Here is a 10,155-nt window from a genome sequence, read left to right on the forward strand (position 1 = left end):
ACAGCACACAGCCCAGGATGGCTTCCTTGGACTCCTGGGATCGAACACGGTCCCAGATGTGGCGCAGTGCTGTTCCAAGGTGCGTAGCGCCTGTTGAGAGGATTCTCCTGAGATATTGTGCCACTGAGCCTACCAGTCTGCTACTGAGGAGCCTGATAACCAGGGACCGCAGCAAGATGAAAACTGCTGGCATGCTGCCTGACTGTGCTGCACTAAAGTCTTGGAAAAAAAAAAAAGAAAGCTCAGAAAAGGAGGGGGAAGAAGGAGGGTTGGTTAAGAGAAGGGATGAAGTCACCACCTCTTCTCTCTCGCTTTCTTTCTGTCAGGAGCAACAGGGGGGGCTGTAAAGCCTGGCTGTCAAAACTTCCCCTCTGAACCCTAACAGAAAATCTAGCAAGATAAGAGACCCAGAGTAATGGAGTCAGAGGGAGAGACCTCTGTTGGACCTTTTCAATCACAGCTTATCCTCTATGAGGTAATATCCTCGGCTGAGTCACACTCACACACACCCACACTGCCTCTCCCTTACCTCCACTTTGAAGTGCAGAAGAACTCATTCAGCTCTAAGGCATTGGGATCTGTCCCAACACAAGAATTACAAGACAAAAAAAAAGTCTTAAAAATAAGAAGGATCAGTTTCAGAGACTCAACTTTATGCCGTCTGTCCAGGAGCGAGAATGCTTCCTTCAGGTCTAAGTTGAGCCTCCTCTTTCCCCATCAGAGGGGAGCAGTTGCCACACGGGTTACAGCTGAATGAAACAGACCAAATCTGTCGCTCTGCTCCTTAAACCTCAGAGCTGCTGACATAACAAGTGTGTAGAGGAGGAGGGGTGCATACAGAAGTCAAGCAGATGATGACCCCCACCACTCCTTGATGGTGGCAAAAGGTTCAGCAGAACAAATGTTGGGATGACTGATTGGAATGCCAGGAGTGGCGTGCTTATGTCAGGGTTGGTGGAGGGGGAGCAGACAGCAGAGAAAACATTTGCAGAGGAGCAGAGGGGAGAAAATGCTTTCACTGCTGAAAGCTTTTCCCATACAAGGAACTCTCGCTCTTCTCCTGCCCACTGACTTGACCCCTGCACCTGGTCCAGTGACTCTCAAGTGCGGTTCAGCTCCTTATAACAAAACTCAGGCAGTGTTATGAAACTGGTGTTATTGCATGCTTCATTTACAGCACAGCGCTTGTGGAGTCAGTGTTCTCTAATGTTTGACCCATGCGGTGGTATTATGTAACGTTTAGAAATAGAAACATAAAAAGAAAAAACCCCAAACATTATTGCACATGCTGTGAAGTCTCCAGTGTTACTGAGTTTGTCTGAGAAGGGTCAAAACAGCCAGCAGTGGGACAGCGTTCACTCAGCGGGGCTCCGTATGACAAATGTATCCCCAGAGTCGTCATGGTTAATAATGCTTTTAAAAGAGCTCTAGTTTCATGATGAAGTCATCTAAGGCAGAGTTTTTAATGTGTTGCAGCTTGAAATCAGAGATAAATTCTGCACAGACTGAATGGGTGGAGTTCAAGGGGGTTTGGCTAACTTTAAAATGACATTTCTTCATATTGCCGTGTGAGCGGCTCTTGAAGTCTGCAATTTATGTGCGCAGTGGTTAAACCGTGCGACTGTGAACCCGTGCGACTGTGAACCCGGCGAATGATAAAAATGTGATCTGTGTTCACTTAGAAGTTGCAGTCATTAACAAAATTAAGTGATTCTTTTCAATTTAAGACTATTTTATATACAATTTAAGACTATTTTATTTCATCATGCTGACAGCTGTTTAAAGTCAAATGATTTACTCCAGTAAGGCCTCAGTCACACAGACGTAGAGACAGTCAGGGACCATCAGGCAACCACTGGTCGCTAGGGAAAAAAATGTGTGTTTCTTGACGGGCTGGTGAGTGGTTGCTGCTGGTTATTGGTTACTGCAAGGTGACGTCAGTCACAAAGAGGGTGCTGTACTACAAACCTCTAGCGATTGCTTTGGTCACTTGTAGTCTGCTGCAGTGAACTGTAGTTTGCATTGAACTCGCCTGCAAACACTCATCATTTACTCTCTAAGCTGTAGCGAAATTTGAAAAAGTGCAGAACAAACTGGAAACGGAGAACGTTTGCCTTCAAAGTAAAAGCTGCACCTTTTGTGAACAACTATAAGAGTGCGAGGGGGCTGCTCAGGTTTCTATAGTGTGATCCAGGCAAAAAATTAGTATTAAAATGTACATGTTTTATTTTTTATGAAAGTGAGATCATTTCACTAGAGATTCCTTAAAAATTCTTTCTTTTGACCTTTAAAACTTTTTGTCTATCTTTTGCCTCTTTTCCACTTAGACTATAAACATTTATAAAGGACGGAGAGTTGTTTGCTCAGAGAGTTACCATCTGATTAGATTTGAACCAGGTGTCCCACCTCTGCCAACCGAGTCAGATTAGGCTACTGTAACACCTTCCTTATGTTGTTTACCCTGGAAGTGCTCCCTCGCTCACCACAGCCTGCATTCACGTCTTGTGTGTAACATTTAAGCGCTCTCACCACATCCATTACAAATATTTTATATGTCAGCCTTGATGTGATTGCCCTTTCTATGTCTTTGTGCGCACCTTTGAGGATGGATATTAAAAGACAAGCTGGTTCTGGCCTGATGGCTGATATCATTGCCTCCCAAGACGATAATAAAAACCTGATGTTTTCTCACCACAGGCCCTGGTTAGTGATTGCCCTTGTTAGATATCTTCCATTTTGTTAGAGTCAGTAAATACAACTCAGAGGACTTGTTCAAGGGGTGATGTCACCGAGTCTGTCCGCATGAAAGGAGGTTGATAGCTGCGGCGGAGGAGAGAATATACATGGGGGCAAGAGGGGGGGTCTGTACTTTTCCACTTGGTGTATGTCATCACAAAGGCATGATTGGCCTCCTGGTCAAGTTTCAGTACAGATAAGACTGAGTTTTTGCTCTAAATCCCAAAAAAGATTAGGTTTTAGAAATGGTTGCTATGAAAGGAATAGAAAAATTAGGTGCTATGTCAGCCCTGCTTGGCCAAAACTGGACTTAAGATTACATAAAAAGTAACCTTTAGAGAAGCCCAATTTTAATCAAAAGCCACATGTTAAGTCATCAGAACCACCAGAGTTTTAGTTATGTCTAAACTGTGATGATAGTGTTTGTAAAGTTTTAAACCAACACAGTCATGTTTAAACCGGTTCACTTTTTTGTTTAAATGGAATAAAAACAACAGACTACAAAGAGGGTGGTTTGTCTGAACGACAGTGAAATAAAATCTAAATGGCAGGGAGACAGTGCCAGTGAAATGGTGAACTCCTATTTCTGCTAATGCTTATCACTGTCAATTCATTTGTACTTCACACACAGCTTTGAAGCTACATCTTGTTAGTGACCTAGCTTGTCTCAGTTGGGTCGCCTGCGGGATTTTTGTACATCATCTGCTGAGTGAAAGTGAAGTGATTTGTGCTTCAAAGGAACAATACAGCATCTGCAGTTTATAGACAGTGCGTAATATAAACACATTATAGAAGACACATTTTCAGCATTTACTACATGGCGCCCACATGGGATTTACCCACCCCAGATCTCTTGGAGTGGGTTGCAATGTAGTTTTTAATTTCAATTAAGTCTTCTTGAAAACATAAAAGCTGCAGGCTGGAAAGCCAAAAGCTGAAGTACCAAACCCTTTAGTCATCGATTTAATAATGAAATGATTGTGAAACCCACTCTTGAGGCTCACCTGAGGCAATATCTGACCTGGTGAGACTGCATGCTTATCATCTGACGCTCCCGCACACCTGTGGTACTTCATGCCAGGAGTCCTGTTTCTCACTTTTTTTTGAACATGTCCACTCTTATCACAGATATAAAAAGGCTAAGCAAATTAAAGTGTTGGATGACATCACTTGCAATAAAGTGCCATTTGAGAGAGGTGGTGCCAAGTTTGTCACAGTATAAGGAGGCAAGCAAAACAATGAAACTTAACCGTCTGCCGTGACGCATATCGGGAGCATTTTAAGCAGAAGCAGCTATCTTCCATGCAAATATGTAACCTGCCATATTTATAATATTTAACCACCAGCTTTGGCAGCACTGTAGTATTGAGTGAAAAAAAAAATATGTTGATGTCTGTTAGTAAGTACAGTTTGTAAAACTATACAGGCAGGAGTCAGACCTGGCTTTAAAATAAGAGAGTCTCCTAACATCCTAGCATAACAATTGAGCATGACATTAGAAAAATACATCAGACAAAGGAGCTGGGAATGTTTTATAGCTGGGGAGGTTTGTAGTTAAGTTTGTTCCCAACAAAAAGCTTTGTCCACCTAATCAATCAAAAGATTTGAAAGGAAGTTTTCAGATGATCAGCTGCATCCCATTAGTGTTTGTGTTTAAACTTCTGATTTGTGTTTTAACTCAAAATAGACTTGCATTCATGGACTCATTAGCTGTCACTACATATAATGTTCACTGGAAATCTGGCTGGATTAGAACATTTGTGGATATGAATGAAAAGATTGAAGTTTTACAGGTTTCACTTCCTGTTTAAATTAAAAAAATAATAATAAGGAACCTCGTGTGGCTTCAGGGCTGCAGGTTCAAGACTCCCTAAGGACAAGAAGATGGACACACTGTATGACAGACTGCACCTTCAGGTAGCAGTCATACTGAAAGCTGGGATCAGGTCCCATTATGTGACATCATCAGTTGACTAGGCATCTGTGCTCCAACAGCAGGAAGCAATTTTCCCATATCAAAGGTTGAATAACAGGAAAAAAGCTGTAGCTTATTTTTGCCCTCTCCGAAAGTATCAATCACCTTGAGAGGGACGCTTAACATCTGACCCCTGATGTCATTTCAGTGGCAAGCTGGGTGCCTTTAAGCTTTTATTTTGAAGCTCAGTTGACTTGGCGGTGTGATTTATTAATCACATGCAAGAACTTTAATCATGTGATGCAGCTTGCTTAGAGTATACTGATAACATGTGTACTTGACATCTGAATAGGCAACTGTTGCTAAGTGGACAGGTTTGTTAAAGTCTGTCAGCACAGAGGGAGTAAATAAGGAGACTTCAGCCTTTATACTGACATTTTGGAATAAATGTTTATACATACAATCATTCAGTGGATCTGTAATCATCATGCACATTAAAACAAGTAAAACAGCAGAAAAAAAGTAAATTTAATCTAAGTGTTTTAGGAAAACTGAAATATAGACAGGGAAAAGAAGATATTGAATTATCCTATGAATCCCTGTTGCAGATTACTTTAATGCTTCAGCACAGGTAATTATTTTTGTCAGTTTTTTTATTGGATTCATACATCAATAAACACACAGACAACTTGGAAAACGTCTCATTTGTTTTTTGATCTTCTCGAAAACCTGTTGGGGCAACACTCATTCAGTCTTACTTTGAAAACGTCATTACACTTCACCTCAGGAGTCTGGGTTTAATATAGGAAAGGCAAATGTGATCCCCCCCTCCTGCTTTGACAAACAAGGTGGCCTTGAGGCCTTCACATAACAAGCTGGACCTACCTCAAAGTTCTGCGTTATTGTTTGCCTCACTCATGTCACCTCCTGTTAGAGGAATGAATGAGCTCATTGCTGACACCAGTCTGAGTTATGCATGACTTGTTGATGATAAAAAATCAACTGACATATGAACAAAGCACCGCATTGTGGTATACTTTGACAAATAAAGCAGAGTGACAAGACATGAGTTGTGGGTTCCCAGATTGTACAGACAATTTACAATACATAAAAGGACAAAAATGATTTTAACCAACCGTTATAAAATTCTGAAAATTCAGTCACAATTTGTAAGCCACGGCAAAACGTTTGTGTGGACATAAAACACGAGAACCCAGATTATGAGCCTCTTTTGGCATATTTGTTGCATGGATGTTAAGACTCACACATATTTTTATATTATTCTAGGTCATCTGTCCCTTAAAAGAAACAGTAAATGACTATGAATGAATAAATGAAGTTTCAAAAGACCGCAGCGTCAAACTATTTTTAAGCATCAAAAGAGGATGATGGGAGGTTCAAGTGTTTAAGTGTCTTCAGATATGGTGTGGGAGAACCACTGGGGCCTGTCACTGACTGACTCAGAGATCCCCAGGACATCCAAGGAAAGTAGCAGTCACTGCCTTATCCAGCCCCTACCCATGGATGATAACAACAAGTGGGTTTTAAGCAGGTGCTGTGCAGTCTTCAAAACAACTGTACCAACTGTATGAGAAGAAGAGGGGTGAGGTTAGGGCAAAAATAGAAAGTGAGCCACATAATTGAAGCGGTTCAAGTGAAAATATGCCTTGCAGACAGTTGCCTGTCTCTGCTGTTGCAGTCAATCTGAAAACTCTGTGGAACGATAATTATTTTATCCTACTCCTAAAAGCACAAATAACACAGGACAAAAAACTCAAAAGAAGATAAAACTGCTGTGGAAGAACGTGAGACTGTAAGAAATTACGTGTACTTTCATATCTGCTTTATTTTGTGCAGTTGCATTGAATCCAGGAACACTTCTGTCTTTAATTGTTGGGATTTTTTGTTGTTGTTTTTTTTTTTAATTTGGGAGGTGAGAAGACCACAGACAAACTTCTCCCTATTCTATCTAACAGTATCACTCAGACCAACCTTGAAAGAGATAAAGAAGCCAGAGAAAACCTTCAGAAAAATGTGCAGACTGTGGGCATATGCTGTCAAAGAAAAAAAAGATTACAATCAGCATTCTGTATTAAGCGATCTTCTTCCCATAGAGAGAATCTGAGGTGAAGTACAGAATGGTCAGATCGGTTTGATCCTACTCTCCCCCCATCCTGGCTGCTGCCAAAGCATTTTTGCGTTTTTTATGACCAGTGTGGAAATGATAATACGCTATTAAATCACTCATCTGTTTAGGATTTTAAGCTTTGTCCAATAACCCGCCTCCCTGCACCGCCACATGACTTTCCTTATAAAATACAGCTTGTTACTTAATTGGTAATTGGAAACACAGCCTAACTAATAAATGCTGCTACAAAGTACTAATTTTTCTCTTAATTCAGAGCAATTCAAATGAACCATAAGCGAGAAAATGACCTAAGGCGCATACCAATCGTCTTCTTTAGAGACTCACAGAGAGGAGCTCTGTTCATTTAATAACCCCAAAATTAAAGGAAAATGTATGATTCAGTCATCTGGCCACAGAGTTAGATCATGCTCTATGACATCATTCTGGACTGCTCAATACTGCTTACCTAATCGAGCTAAGGCGGAAGTCAAATCCGTACGTTAAACATCCGGAGATCCTGCCTGCACTCTGTAGCAAAGCACTGATAGCTTGTGGATGGATAGGATTTGACATTTTGGGACAATGCTCAAACAACACTATGACTGTAAGAATGTTACTTAATTTAGACCCATGCAGCGAAAACACGTAGTGGAAACTATGAAAGAAGATCAGGAGCAGGTCCGTAATAATGTAAAACATATTAACATTTTCTGGCAAGACCCATGCGACTAATTTAACACAAAAGCGAGGCAGAAAGGAGTAATGTTACAAAAGTATATTAAATTAGTGTTTGTTTTTCAGGTCAACATTATATATATAAAAAAAACAACCCTTCTTCCCCTTTTCCTTTTATATAAATTGGTTTATTTTGCATGGAGCTGGTTTTACTGTTCATAATAACAGCACACTTAGAAGTTTTATACCCCATGGTAAAGAAAAAGGTTAACCAAATGAGCCATTTCTACGCAAAAGCTGTATTTTTCTCGGCCACAAAAAGCATTGCAAAGCTCTTCCATCACCGGGCCTGCCCGAGAATAGCGAACAACAGTTGGGTTTTAGCAGTTGTTGTTGATTTGCGGAGCTATGCTGCAGTTGGGCAACTTCTGTTCCCTATGTCAAAGCAGACACGCACACACACATGTGCTGGCTATAAAGTTTGTAAAGGACGCCGCTAAGCAAATGTGTCAAAGAATGGCTCAGCAGGGCAGATGGGTGACGCAATCTGTGCAAACGCTGACAGGTGGGATGGCAGGCTGGGATTTTTTCTTCTTTTTCTTTTAGGCACGGCAGACTGGGTGTAGCTGCAAGAAACACTTTCACTAGGGTGGGCTCTCTGTTAAAAAAAAAAGCAGACTATGTCTAGAACACACACAAAAACTAATAGTATTCCTCGGTAGTATACAGGCGTATTGTTTTCCACAATATACAGTATGAAGGTTGACTGTGCAAGTAGAAAAATAAAACAGTTACCTTACATGTGCTGCAGACATGTCATCATTTCAAAAAAACAGAGCCAAGTTGAAATTCCTGGGGCTGCTTCCAGACCATAACATCATCTAGCTGTAAATGTGTAATGTCAATCAGAGCATAATAAAGAACTGCCGAGTAGACAGCTTTCAGGATCACCAGATCAGACTGTCAGAATTCATTTTAAAGATTTCAGTTGCATGTAACAGGTCAAGATAAAGGAAAAAAAACAGTATGAAATATGCTTTAATGTCAGCTGACAAAATTACAGCAGCAACAAAGTTTCAGATATCTCTCTAATCACCTATCAGAGCTCCAAGGGGCAGCCATGACCAGCTGTCTTTGGACAGCCGCAGGCACAATCTCACCATTGTGCGTGACATGCAGCTGGCGCGGGGCTGGAATGCCTACACACAGTGAATCAATCAGAGCCCCTCCTGAGTGGACTCGGACCTGGGCAGTGATGCGGTCAGATCCGTAGCAGCTGTAATATGGATCCTCAGTGCCATAATCCTTTTACGAGACTCTCCTTTCATATCAGTCTGAACATTTGAAACCAAGCTGATCACACTTAACCCACCCCTGTAATTCTATACCTTTGAAAATTTAGGCAGGATAATAAAATTGCATAGTGTGTCATAGTCACAGTGTGGACGTGTGAAACAGGCCGTTTTGTGGGTTTCAGTAAAATTCGCTAGTATATATGATAGGCTGAACATACTAAAATAGCAAGTTAATTGCTCACATTTACCCCCGGCCCCATCACCTGGCCCTCAGTTACAGTAGGAATTAAGTCAGCCATGCCCATATGAACCTCAGATGAAAGTTATTTTGTTCTCTAACCCAGGCAAGCTGCCCAGGAGCACATTCTTATTTATTGACAGCATTGACTTGGATGCAGTGCTTGCAAGCTGCAACATGAAGGGCTTTTCTCTATATCAAATATAAATAGATATGCAAGAACTCACCGATTTGACCACATTATTATATTGGGATAAGCTGAGGTTGTTAGCCTTATTTTGTGGTTAAGTACACTGGTTTAGTGCCAGGCAAGCTGGGTTTCAGCCTTTGTTTATATGCGCCTACTATGCTGACAGTGTAACACTTAGATTTCCAGGGATGCTCCATACAAAATGCTCATGCTCTGCCAGGCCTTATGAATGGCTGTCACGCAAACGGTATCAAATTATTATTATCAGATTAAATTTGCTGCCCAAAAGCTTCTCAACCAGACCCAATGAATAAGCTGGTCACAATATATGACCAATAATACTGGGGTAGGAACCGTACACTAGGGTATGACAGGGATTCACAGTCTTTTGGGCAGGAGGCTTTGTGATGGGTATCTGTTAACCTTGCAATTCAACAGTGCCATCTACTGCCCTAGTCACGCTACTGTGCATGTCACATAAATACTCTCTGGGTCACAACAGTATCAAAAACAACGGCGTTTCATCACCTTGCTAGTTCATTTTCAGTTGCCGTGTTATATCTGTTTAAAACAACAATTCCACATCATTTGTATTTATGACACCTTAAATTATGAGCTAAAATCATTCAGAATTTGCAAATTGTTCAATTACAAGGATTTCTAGAAGCCTTTTTATGAAAGGACAGATACTTGCTTAAAAGTTAAAAACAGTCTGTGACATAAATTTACAGTACTGTAGAAAGGTCTTAACACACCTCATTTCTTTATATATTGCTAGGAAAATGGGAACTAGATGCAGTATTTATCGAAATATGTGTAAGCATGCTGGGCTGTGAAAAAGTATTTGACCTGTTCCTGACATCCTTTTTAAAAAAAAATATTTGTAGCACTTACATGTTTGTGGCATGATGCGATGCTTGTTGTGATTTTGAACTTGTTTTACTTTGTCAGACAGGTTCTATTTAAGCGATTGCTAAT

The sequence above is a fragment of the Pelmatolapia mariae genome, linkage group LG13 (genome assembly GCF_036321145.2).
Source record: "Pelmatolapia mariae isolate MD_Pm_ZW linkage group LG13, Pm_UMD_F_2, whole genome shotgun sequence".
Taxonomy (NCBI): domain Eukaryota; kingdom Metazoa; phylum Chordata; class Actinopteri; order Cichliformes; family Cichlidae; genus Pelmatolapia; species Pelmatolapia mariae.